We start from the raw sequence: 12,774 nt of genomic DNA on the forward strand, positions 1-12,774 counted from the left end.
ATATTATTAAAAAAAAAAAAGAATGAAAAGAATCCTCTAGAAAAGACTGCAAAAAAATTATCTGAAATGTGGAGTTCTGTATATTATATAGTTCTCACTTTCTTCTTCACATTTCCTGCAATGAGCATGCAGTTTTTAGTCAGGGAAAAAAATATTGTTGAAAAAAGAAATTGTTAAAGACAAGGAATTTGGAGCCAAAGCCCTCCACTCACTGTGTTCCAGGAATTCTCAGCTTTCTGTAGTTCTCTTCCATCACTACTAAAAATTCTTCAGTTGATCATACTGGTTAAGTCGCAGGTTTTGAGCCTATTATAATGTAGATTCTAATGAAAGATCAGTAATTCTCAGGAATGCCCTTGGGCCTTTTAAAAGTCAAAATTCTTGCTTGCCCCCTTAGTGACTCTGATTCATTAAGTCTGGACCAGGACCAGCCATGTGACTCTCTCCTACCCATGTGATTCTGATGTACACTGGCAGGAACCATTGATTTAGGCTGTTGTTGGTTACATGAACCTTAGTATAAATGAAGATCCAAAGGAAAGAGTTTAATGGGGCACTAGGAGAAACAAGAAGACAATAGTTCCTAAAACGAAGGCATGTGAGGCAGTCAGTCCTGGAGAGAAACACAAAACATGCAGCCTCACTGTTCTCCCGGACCTTGCCAGCAGAGCTTGCAAAAGAACCAAATGCGTGAACGTGCGCTCTTTATGGTGGCACTTCCGCTGACTGGGGCAATGAATGAGCCAGGGACAGCCCTCAGAGGGGTAGAAGGCAATGAAGAAAGAGAGAGTAGTTTGGGTCTTCTAATGAACCAGGAGAAATCACCTTGATTTTGTCTCATTTTTGAAGGTTTAAATCTGGACCAAAGGTCAGGAGAGGGTCACTGGGACATCCAGAGGGAGTGATCTGGGTGTCTCCAGATATCATTTACAAATTGCAAGGTGCTGTTAAACCTTGGACATTGCTTTCTTAAACAACTTAAGAAACACATCTGGGGCTCATCATAGTTTCAATACAGAGCCAAGTTGTGCTAAGGTTTTCATAAAACAAACCACTCACTACCAATGGTGTGTAGGTGTCAGGGTTGGTTCTCATCTCCATTTTTGTTTATCACTGACAAAGAAAGATAACTACAGAGATTGTTTTTCTTTCTTATATCCTGCCAGAACAAATAACCAGTTGTTTGTTTTGATAATTTTTTGAAAGCCCTTAAAGGTCTACATTCTGCTGTGTCTCAGTAATTCCTTCCTCAATTCTTAATTAGATTATTACTACTTGAAAAATGAGCATATTTTTATTGCAAGGGGAATGGATAATAAATCTTATAAATTTAAAACCGGAATCAAAGCCCCCACTGAGTTAGGAGGAAATCAAGGGACTGTAAAATGTATTTCATTCATTTTCCCCTGGGCGGTCTGATTCTTCTAATGTCAGACTCTGCCTGCTATCTTGTCATAATGGGCTGAACCGTGCAGATAGGCAAGGCAAGACATTACAATGTACATTACTGATGATACACACAGAATTCTGATGCTTACAAATGTTCAAAGCATCATAAGGGAAAAGGCCTTTATTAATAAAGGCCTTGAATTTATCAGCTTCCAGGATTTAACTTCCTCTTGGATTTCAGTTAGAGAAATTTATCCAATTGAATAATTAATTTTTAAAAACTCATAGTTAGAGGATGCTAAAGATACTTCCTAAATTCACTATAATGAAAATTAGACTACCTCGTGGGTCTGAAGACTGATTTCTTAGTGCACCGGTGAACCCACATATTTTCTTTTACTCATCCCTAGAAATAAAAGAGAATTACTTCAGAGAATAGCGGTCATTATCAATTCTATCCATAGAAGTAATTACCATACTAAGTATTCTCACAGCACAGAGCTTTGATTATTGCTACCAGATGAATATTTTACTTTAACCTCAGTAAAAACTGAAATCTTTCTCTTACAGGACATAGCAAGTTAAGTAGTTTTAAAAAAAAAAATCACGGGAAAGCTTTTTTACTTAAGTGTAAGAAAAAGAGCATTGTGTTATATATTTCTAGGGACTTTAAAAATCCAAATATGATTCTTCTGTGGAAGAGAACAGAACATCGTTTCTCCTGTGGCAATTCTTCCCTTCCAAAGAAGAGTAAAGAAAAGGTTTGTAGTCTTAAAATGAATCATTGAACATTAATACCCAGTTACAGGTTTTATTACTGTAATCACAAAAGGCCAAAGACCAGCCTCATTTCCTATTGCATCTGTGGCCAGTTAACAACTTTTAAGAAAATTTCATGTTCCAATAACACACAGAAAAAGAACTGACATCATCTATAAAAAGGAATACTACTCTGCTTCCTCTTCAGCAATTCTGAACAGTGCCAGGTGATAAATAACCTTGCTTGGCCTCTCATGCTGCTCTGTCTGCAGAGCAAGCTTGGCTCTGGTAGATCAGCCTTCTGAATAATGATCCTGCCCGTAAGTTACACATTAGAAATCACTGACACTCTATTTGTTCACAAACAAACCCTGGTAACTATGTCTCCTTTTGAAGCTATGGACAGTTTCTAGTTTTCTAGATGATGTTGAGCTATGGAATCTTTTTTTCCCCATTTTTTTTTTTTTTTTTAGTTGTAGATGGACACAATACCTTTATTTTATTTATTTAATGCGGTGCTGAGGATGGAACCCAGTGCATCACATGTGCTAGGCAAGTGCTCTACCGCTGAGCTGCAACCCCAGCCTGAGCTATGGGATCTTTTTCTCACCCCATCATTAAATACTTCCCAAATACCACAGCCTCAGGACCTCTCTGCCTGCTGGTGCAATGCTGGGTACCACCCACCGAGAGCATGTCCAAGGGCAGAGGTGTGGTGAAAGATGGTGATCCCCACTTCAATCCCTAGACAGCTAACCAAGGAACTTGCGTCTCATCCATTCCAATTTCTGCAAGTTATACGGAAGCATTTTCTGAAACACGATGAAGGGAGAAAACCCTTCAATTTACCACTATGGGCATTGTCTTTGCTTTGCTTTGCTTTCTTTTCTTTTCTTTTCCTTCTCCTTTTCTTCTCCCCTTCCTTCCTTTTCCCTTCCTCTTTACATCCGTGACACGTGACTGGGAACAGAGCTGAGAACTGGGCATACAAAGAAAAGGTAACCCCCCCACACACATACACAGCTAGCCTCAACGAACTCCTAGTTTACCATTTATAATAACGATAGATCCATTCATTGCATGTTTACGTCATGCTAAATGTACTCTATGCACTTTTGCATTGAATCTCCATAACACTCTTGAGAGGAAGTCATCATGACCATTCTATTTTACAGATTAGGACAGGAAGCTCAAAGTGGTTAAGTAACTTGTCCCTGGTCACACAGCTCATAACGAGAGACTGGGATTCAAACCCAGGTCTGCATACGAAAATTGTGCTTATTCCACAATAATATTCTACCCCTGGAAAGGAAAATAGGAGCTCCAGGCTGGATGATACTGGCCACTGCATGAAAGAGGAACTATGTTTCCTCTTCTGAGGGAAGATTTCCCGGAAAAAGTTTGAATCTCAGTTTGATTATAGGGTATAAAATACATGCTTCAGCACATAAGGAAATATAAAGCACAAAGGAAAAAAGGCTTAGGTCAGTCAGTTTTTTTACTTTAAGCAAAAGTCTAATCTATAGACCAGCACCAAGCAGTGAACTGTGTGTTATTACTTTTTGATGACATAGAAATTGAGAATAAGTGCTTAGGAACTTTTATAGCAACTTAACAGAGTATAACAATGAGCATGGCATTGTATTTTTTGGGGGGGGCGGTTAAAGTTTATTTTAATCCCCCCTAAATAGTAGTTGATTTTCATTATATATAAAAAATATCCATCTGCAATAGATGGGGCATTTAAAACAACAACAACAAAACACTATTTCACAGTAATCTGAGAAACACTGGTTTAGGTCATTTGGAGTAATGTAACATTTAAACCACATTAATAAGTTACCAGTTTGATTTTCCATTCATGCCACCATGATTCCCAGAATAGATGATTTTTCTTCTCTAGGCCTGTTCATATTGAACTTGTGAGCATTGGGCCACTTTGGTGATATATCTGCCCCTGGATACTCTACCCAGAAACTGGAACAATGTCTTGGTTTGCAGGAATATTGGGTGCATGTTAAATGGACCAATTAATAACCAGTGACCTGTGAGGTTAAAAAGAAGAAAAAAATGTTTTCTGAGTTTTGATTTATATTTCTCAGGAAAAAAGAAATAAAGCATGTGCATATCGGAGAACCTGCCAATAATTCTGATCATAGGACTTAGTGGCAGACGTTGACAATACCTTTAAGTGGTGTGATTTATCCACAACATCCAGAGTCGTGTCCTTTAGCCTCCCGTGGTGGAGTATTTCAGGGAATAATACAAGGTGATAAGATTCTCTCAGGGCTATTCTCTCGGCAGAATACAGACATATAATCTGGTACTTGGAAGAGACATGCAGGAAAATTTATGTACCTAGGAATCGGAATTGGCTTATTCATGACTGGGAAGGAAAGTCATGCATTTAAGGAGTCAATTATTGCAACTGGTGACAAAATGCTGCTGCTAGTAGAAAATGTTATTTTATGAACACTTTTAAGAGAATTCTTTCCTCAAACCCCTGATGATAATATATTTAAGATTTCGATTGCACGTGTCATTTCCTTATTTCCAGAGGTGTCCTGGCTGGGAAAACAACCTCTGCCTTGAGTGCCACATCACTAGAGTTTCTGGGGTCCAGTCCCTGCTGACTGGTGACAAGCAAGAACCCTTCATGGAAAAATCTGAGGGAACAGTGGCAGAGTGGCCCTGGCCCCAGAGTCCAGCTGTGAGAGCACAGGCTTCTTGTTGTGTGACTAGAGAAGCTAACAGGGTGACTCAGCGGCTAGGGGAGAACGTGCCCTGGGGATTCCTTCTTTCAGACCCCTAAAATGGGTGGAAGATAAATGGCGGTGAGGTCAGGCTGCCGGTTGTGATTCTCTGCAGGCAGGTTCTAGGGGTACACTGGCCAACTCTGTGCGTGGGCGTGGGAGACAAGGAAATAGGCTAGGCCACTGGGCTGTTTTCAATGCCATTTATGTGCTACAGAGTGAAATAAGGGTGCCTTCGCAGTGAAGGCAACAGAGTTTATGCACATGAAATATATAAATATCAGATACCTACATTTAACAAAACAAACTGGCTAAAAACTCTGAAATGGATTAAGGCTAAAACTTCCTGAGTACCTTGCCTTTTGTTTGATGAACTGTACAAACTGGCAGCTTAGTGAATGCCACAGTGGCTCAAAATTCTGACAAGGTATGTAATATGTACTGCATAATATAGATAGCGGAATCTCAATAGTTATAAAAATTATATAGATATGACTATCAGGTGGAGAGAGAGAGAGAGAGAGAGAGAGAGAGAGAGAGAGAGAGAGAGAGAGAATGCACAAAACAGAATTGTGCCCTGGGAATAGTTATTTATTATCAAAGATAAATCTGTTGAGTGGGATATAGCAGAATATAGCAAAATAGGTAAAATTTTATCAGTTCAACCATTGATGGAGGAGTCACAGCCAATTCACAAACCCAGTATAAACTTGAAGTGCTCATGACACAGATAAAGAAAACAGACCAGAGACCAGCAATACTGAGTTTCAGTGTGGTCTCAAATGAACCAAATAAGTATTATATTCTCTCTCTTTGGAAACTCTGTGAAGGAGAAGTATTTTTGTTTTGGGAGAGAAGACTGGTCAGATGTTCATGGTTAATTAGTACATGTCCAAAGTATGAGAGCAAAATAGAAAAGAAAGGGAAAACAATAACATTTATTGTGGATGTAAGATGTGGGTGTAGGTCAGACCTTATTCTTGTAAGTCCTTTTGTAAAGTCCACAAAGCAATAAATATATAATGTACTAGATACAATGCAATTTTAAACAGTAAAAAGTAATTTTAGAATCCATATGCGAGCTTGGCTTTTTTTGAAATGTGTTTCCATACTTTAGGTTAACCACAAGAATCTAGAAACTTAGGCAGATATGCTTTGACTCCAAAGAATGAGAACACATTTTTATTTTCCAAATTGGCTAAAACATTTAGATGTGTTTTCATCTGTGGAATAGATACCAAATCACAGATGAGGAGGGACATATTCAAACCTCCATCCTGCCTCCCCTCCCCTCAAAAATCAATCTTACATTTAAAAACAAGTGAAATATTAAGAAGAAAGATCATGCTTTTCTAAATTCAATTAAGTGGTAATAGGAAAGGTTGAAGCTTCAGGAGTTTCGAGATAACAAATGATAGAGCTAAGCCTCCTCCCCCAGTTAGCCTGCAGGCCTATTCCATGCTAAATAAGAGGCTTTTCATTCAACCTGGTAATGGGTCACATCCATCACCCCTGCCTCTAAGGCCAGCCTTAAACTCTTCCTCAAGTGGAGAGCATTATTAAACTCTTAAAGAAAACTGAAGTCACAGAATGACATTTCCCTGGCTTATGAGAGTGCAGATTAATCAATGAAGACAATTTGTACATTATCTTTGGAATGTGAATATAGAATGGTTTTAAATATTCCAACTCCTCAGAGCCTGCTTAAAAATAGATACTGATAGCACTTTCTCCAAGCTCTTTATAAAAATGACCCTATTTACAGCAGTAGTCCATGTGAAAGTTAACTTTATGTACCCATCAGTCAGAAGGTACATAATAAACATTTGTTAAACAAATGAATGTTAACATATAAACAATCAATTTTATTCTATTTCTTTGGTAGTGTTTAAAGACAACATATGATGATTCCAGTAGTCTGTTTCTGTTGTATTTGTAAGCTAACATATAATCACATAGATGTAATTTACATTAAATTGTAAATATTTTTACTATTAATGCAATTTAATAAAATTTCAACATGTATAATGTATACATCTGTTTAACTTGAGATGTTATTAATCATCTTGAATATCCCTTGATAGCATTGTACTTGGTTGTGAATCAATTACATTCTTCACATGAATGTTTTGTGAACTCAGGAGTAATAACAGCAGTTTCATCTGGGCCTCAAAAGCAAAAAAAATCAAGTCCTCTTTATACATTGTAAAATAGCTCTATCACCCCTAGCCCTTCTGCATTGTGTCCCCTCTTTGTACCTCTTGGCCCTTTAAATTTGTCACATTTGTTTTACTCTGAGCTTCTAGGTTGGGGTGGGGGAGGGCACACACTGCATTGATATGAAAGCATGCTGTGTGGTTTCTGATAAGAGAGGTTGTGTGCTGGCCAGTGACTAGCTCTATTGCCAATGAGTCAGCTGAGATAGGACCATTCGTTTATTTGAGTGGACATGGGTTGACAGTGCAATAAGAGGTATTGGTATGGAACACACAGTTGAGGAAATGTAGGTTGGGCACAGAGTGATTCGGCAAGCTTTGGAATGTTTCCATGTACACAAATACCTCACCTTCCTGATCTGGACTGTTGTCTCTTGGATTCCTTGGCTAAATGCAAATGCCCCTAGAGGAATACACTTCAATCTAGTGTCACGTGTTAATATTATATTGAACTCACAGGTGTGCAAATTTTTTGACCTACAAGAAGCAGCAGTTTCAGTTGGTTCAGAAAACACCTTCCTGGGGTAATTCATCACATTGTCCTGTTATCAAACTGAGGAGACAGAGGACAAGAAATCTTGAGACAGGGAAAGACCGGGCATAGGAAGTACTGCCCTGTTATCAGGACCTGGTCACATTCTCTCAAGCTAGACATGATAAATCTACCATTGCTTCCAAGATCACTGTAGCTGCCGTGCTGGGCCCTCTATATCCCATCAAGCCCATGTGTAAGGCTCATTCTGGACTGAATTCCCCAGGCTTCTTCATTTAGGTTGATTCTAAACTATGTTTTCTATGACCTGTATTAGGACTCATATTCCAGGACCTAATGGTTATCTCTATAGAAATTTATTTAAATTCACCCTAGCACTCCAGCCTATCTCTGTGGGTTCTAAGATGATGAACTTTGGACTCAGGTGATCCTCATACCAAATCTAACTGTTAGTCATTGAGCCTTCAGCAATCTGCTCAATCATTTTGGACTTCAATTTACTCAGTTTTACTTTATGATAATATTTCTCAGGGGGTAAGATGAGCTGTGTGGGGTTAAATGAGTCACTGTGCCAATCACTGTGGACGGAACATGGTACTGCACAGAATTTATCATTTTGGAAGCTCTTTCTGTCCTCAAGTGCATTTACTCTCTTTTTGTCAGATACAAATTCCACCTTTTTTTATGTTTTTTTTAAAGAGGGAGAGAGAGAGAGAGAGAGAGAATTTTTTTAATATTTATTTTTTAGTTTTCGGCGGACACAACATCTTTCTTTGTATGTGGCGCTGAGGATCGAACCCGGGCCGCACGCATGCCAGGCGAGCGTGCTACCACTTGAGCCACATCCCTAGCCCCAAATTCCACCTTTTGTCAAAGACAAATGACATACACATAACTTCTATATCTTCATCCACGTCAGTGATACTCAAATTTGTGGTAAGGAAACAGCCCATTACACAACACTAGAGATCTCTCTTTTGGGTGACATTAATCCATTAAATGGTATCCTTTCTCCAAAGTTATTCCATCTGCCTTTCCTTACAATACCCACATTTCACCCTCTTTTTAAGAACATCATGGTAAACCTTCTCAAGTGGCTTTCTTAAGTGCAAATACTAATATCTTTCACTTTCTAGCCTAGCAAATTATCAAAGAGGATCTGTATTAAAAGGAGTTCTAAGGGTAGAAAGTTTGCCTGTCACTTACCTCTGGCATATAGAAACTCAAGGCACTTTGCTCTACAAGAGCACAAACTGAGATTGTTTACTTACTGCTGAATTTTCGATGCTTTCCACAGAGTAGAGCCTTGTTAAATGTTTGTTGAATTAATAAGCCCATTCTGACTTTCTATAATCACAACCTCCTTTTTATACAACTAACTTATTAGCCACCTATTCTAGACTCCTACCCAGGTTTCTTGTATGCAAGTTGCTATATCTGCCTTTAATACTTTTGAAAATTGAAATAATATTTAGCCAAATGGTGTCCTCTGGACTTACTCCAGAAGTAAATTCTCCATTATACCTCTAAGATCTTTGGCAGTGGTTATTGCAGGCTCTGGAAAATTTGGAGTAAGTCTTGGATTTCCAGTACCAGATTGTTTGTTGTGCTATAAAAAGTTAACCCAGCAAATTTGGGAAACTTGATCCCTGCACATTCCAAAGAAAAGATTGGCTCTGAGACAACTTCTGAATGCCTGGAATATATTGCCTGATAAGAATGTACTAAATTATTAGGCACCTATTCTAGACTGCATCAGTTTAACCTGTGGAGCCAGAGACTGAGTAGCCAAGTAGGATTAGTCACGCAGGCACTAAAATAAAAACCAATGCTCAGATGAATTTCCCTGATTGGCAACACTTCACACATGTTGTCACACTTCAGTGTTACGAGAATCAAGCTCCATATATACAACTCCACTAGAAGAAGAAACTGGAAACTAGTGTCTGGTTTAATTCCACATACTTTTCCTTTTGTTAATTTTAATCGTTCACCATAATAAACTTCAACCATGAATATTGCAGCTTTTTTGAATGTTGAGTCTTTTTAGTGAATCCAGCCTGAAGTTGGTCTTGGGGACTCCCAACATATCCACAAACTCTATGCCTTGATCAAATTAACTAATCTCATTAAGTGTCAGTTTCTTTTTTAGTTAAATAATAATCATCATCATCACATTAATAATACTACCACCTACCTTGTGGTGAAGTTTTGGCACCCATTATATTCCAGAGTCTCCACAAACATAACTTGAGATTTACTCTAGACTTCCAGGCCAATGTTAAGTGTGAGTGCATATCATATATTCAACAAAAGTTTGTCCCCTTGAGCTATTTCTTTTGCAACTTTTCATATGCCCCCACCTCAAGATAGAATTTTCTAGACCAGGAGCTCTAACCTCCAGTATCACAGGGAGAGCCTTTTCCTTGGCACCCCCATGAACATTACTCTCCTCCAATTCTTTGCTTTTTCCATTTCCACCCCAAAAATTATTCTCCTTGATAGAGAAGACAGGCCAATCACAGTTTTGCTTCATCTTTCTCATCCATTTCCTTTATCTTACTAGCCTTAAGCAATAAATCTCTTTCTTGATCTTTTTTTAAACAGTTTATTTTTGTTTTCTTTTAATATACCTGGATTTTTTTTCTCCATTTCCAAGTCATTTGGATGTTGACTTTTCTGACCTCCTGCGGGTTTGTGATGATTTCTGGTATTAGTATTTTATCATCTATGTTCCTTCTTTTTAAACAAACAAAACCAAAAAATGTTCTTTGCATTTAAGTTTTACTTTACTGCTACTATTTTTCTTAATTACAAAAGACATGTAGGGTCAAAACCAAAACATTACAGATATCTATATTTTAAAAAGTTAAACTTTCTAGACACTCACCCTGAAGGTTCTGCAGTGTGTTTCTTTTAGACCCCTCAGCTCATAGCAGAATTCCTTGTGCAACCAACCACTGGAAAACCACTAATTTCTTTAGTTACCTTACCATTTTCTTCTCTATTGGGATTCATTTCAAAGGCACAGAAGATTTTTTTTTAAAAAATAATTTTCTAGCTCTTCCAAATTTTATGGGCAGATAGAACACGGATCTATCTTTTCTCTGAACTTTTTAAAAACTATGGTTTTCTCAAGTTTATGGCACAGGCTTGAGCATCCTCAGTTTTCTCTTCTTGGATATCAGGAATACCTTTCTGTGCCTTGAACTATATATGAACTATATATATATCTCAAGAAATTAGAGCTTGGAGCTCAAAATTCTCATCATGTTCTACTGATTCTACCGTCTATAGGAAGTTCCATGGGTGAACAAAATTTGGAGAAGACTGTTGAAAAACAGCTTTTCCAGTCATATATGCCTGCGTCAGGGATCAGAGAAGTGTTCTGGGAATGCAGCTGTAGATTTGACTCTTGCTGATGTGTGAGTCTTACTGGTGGACAATCTTTAGTGGCACATGGGCGGCTGAGGAAGGAAGCTGATTTAGAAAGTTGGAGTCTTGTTACACGGCATTGAGTAATTTTATTCTCTTTGCCATACATACGAGATTAAGGCATTTGAAGCCAAGTGTGGTAAATTTCATATATTACACACAACTATTATTTCATGTGTTCAGCACTCCACTTTTATTGGGAACTGGAACTAAACCCTTTATGGAGATTTCTCTGGGGACTCTCATTTACTTTACTTAACAAATACTCATTAAGTGTTCTATCTGTGGCTATTTCGGACCCTGGAGATTCTGCAATTAATGAACATTCTTGTTCTTATGGAGCTTATATTCTGGTAGATGGAATCAGACATTAAACAAAATGAGCAAAATATGTAGTATTTCAGATGAGGTACTGTGGAGAAAAAGCAGGCAGGTGAATGGGAAAGTGTTATGCAGCGGGATGTTCTACAGGTGGCCAGTAGCAACCTCATTCAGAACACTTTGGGAAGTGGATCAAAACAGGACGGTCTTACCCAACAATGTGGAATGAGGATTAGAGGAAAAGCTATTAGAAGCAACCGAGAAGAAAGAAGAAAACACAAGAGTGTAGCAAAAAAGGTGGTGGGGGGGAGACGGGGAAACTTCTCAGGTTCTGAGTAGTATTCTAGTATATTTCTGATCAATCCTCCCACCTCCTTCCAAGCTGGTATGAATCGGTTTCCGTTGCTTCTAACAAAAGAATCCTAACTTGTATGCATCAAGTAAAAATGCCGCTGCATTTAAGGCTTGCTCTATGTGAGAAATGTCGGTTATCTCAAAAATTAGAGCTTGGAGCTTCTGATGCCAACAATACGTATTTGATTATCAGAGCAGAATTAATTTTATTTCGCCCTAGCATCCAAGAAATCAAATGGGGAAAAATCCATTTCTTTTTCTTTAAATCAAATTAACTCAGACTCTGCTTTGGGCTGGTAGAAAATTCAAATTTAATTAAGCATTATTTGTCTCCCCTAGTTCTGCCCTCCTTCACATACCCACCCCAGAGTCACATAGAATTAGAGAAGCTTACTGATGTCTGGACAATTGGGAAAGGCTGTGTTTCAAATCTCCAAATAATCGTTTAACCCAGAAACCTTGTATGAAAGTCCCTGGTTCTTTGCTTCCAAGCTAAGAGGAGAACACATAAATCTTGGCTGAGACAAAATATCCCTTGCTTCCCAGGGTGTAGTCATCCATCCTTTCTATGTCCTGTCACATTCTGGAATGGAGAAAATCTTGATGCAGGCACAGATATCCGCTAATCATGTGACATGTTCATCTTTCAGTTAGCTTAGGCTTTGAAATAGGTCACAAGTATACCAGGCTTCCTTCTAGGAGTTGCAGCTTTCCACCCTATAAAAACTTCCTCAAAGATTTTTTTTTTGCCTTTCTAAAAATTGTGGTAAAATATATACTGTATACAGCACATAATTTGCTACTTTCACCATTTTAAGTGTATAGTTCTGTGGTATTAAAGTATATTCACATTTTTGTATTTTCCAGATAAAGATTTAATTAGAATTTCATATTCTAGTTGAAATGGGGAAGGATGAAAATATAGAAAGAAAGAAATATGATATTTAAAATAATTGTTGTGACATGCACTCATTGCATGAATGGCAGCAAATTCAAATGGGATCCCCTAACTGGTGATTCTGAGCAGCTAAGAGACATCATTAGGATACTAAAT

This window comes from Callospermophilus lateralis, unplaced genomic scaffold (genome assembly GCF_048772815.1).
Source record: "Callospermophilus lateralis isolate mCalLat2 unplaced genomic scaffold, mCalLat2.hap1 Scaffold_62, whole genome shotgun sequence".
Taxonomy (NCBI): Eukaryota; Metazoa; Chordata; class Mammalia; order Rodentia; family Sciuridae; genus Callospermophilus; species Callospermophilus lateralis.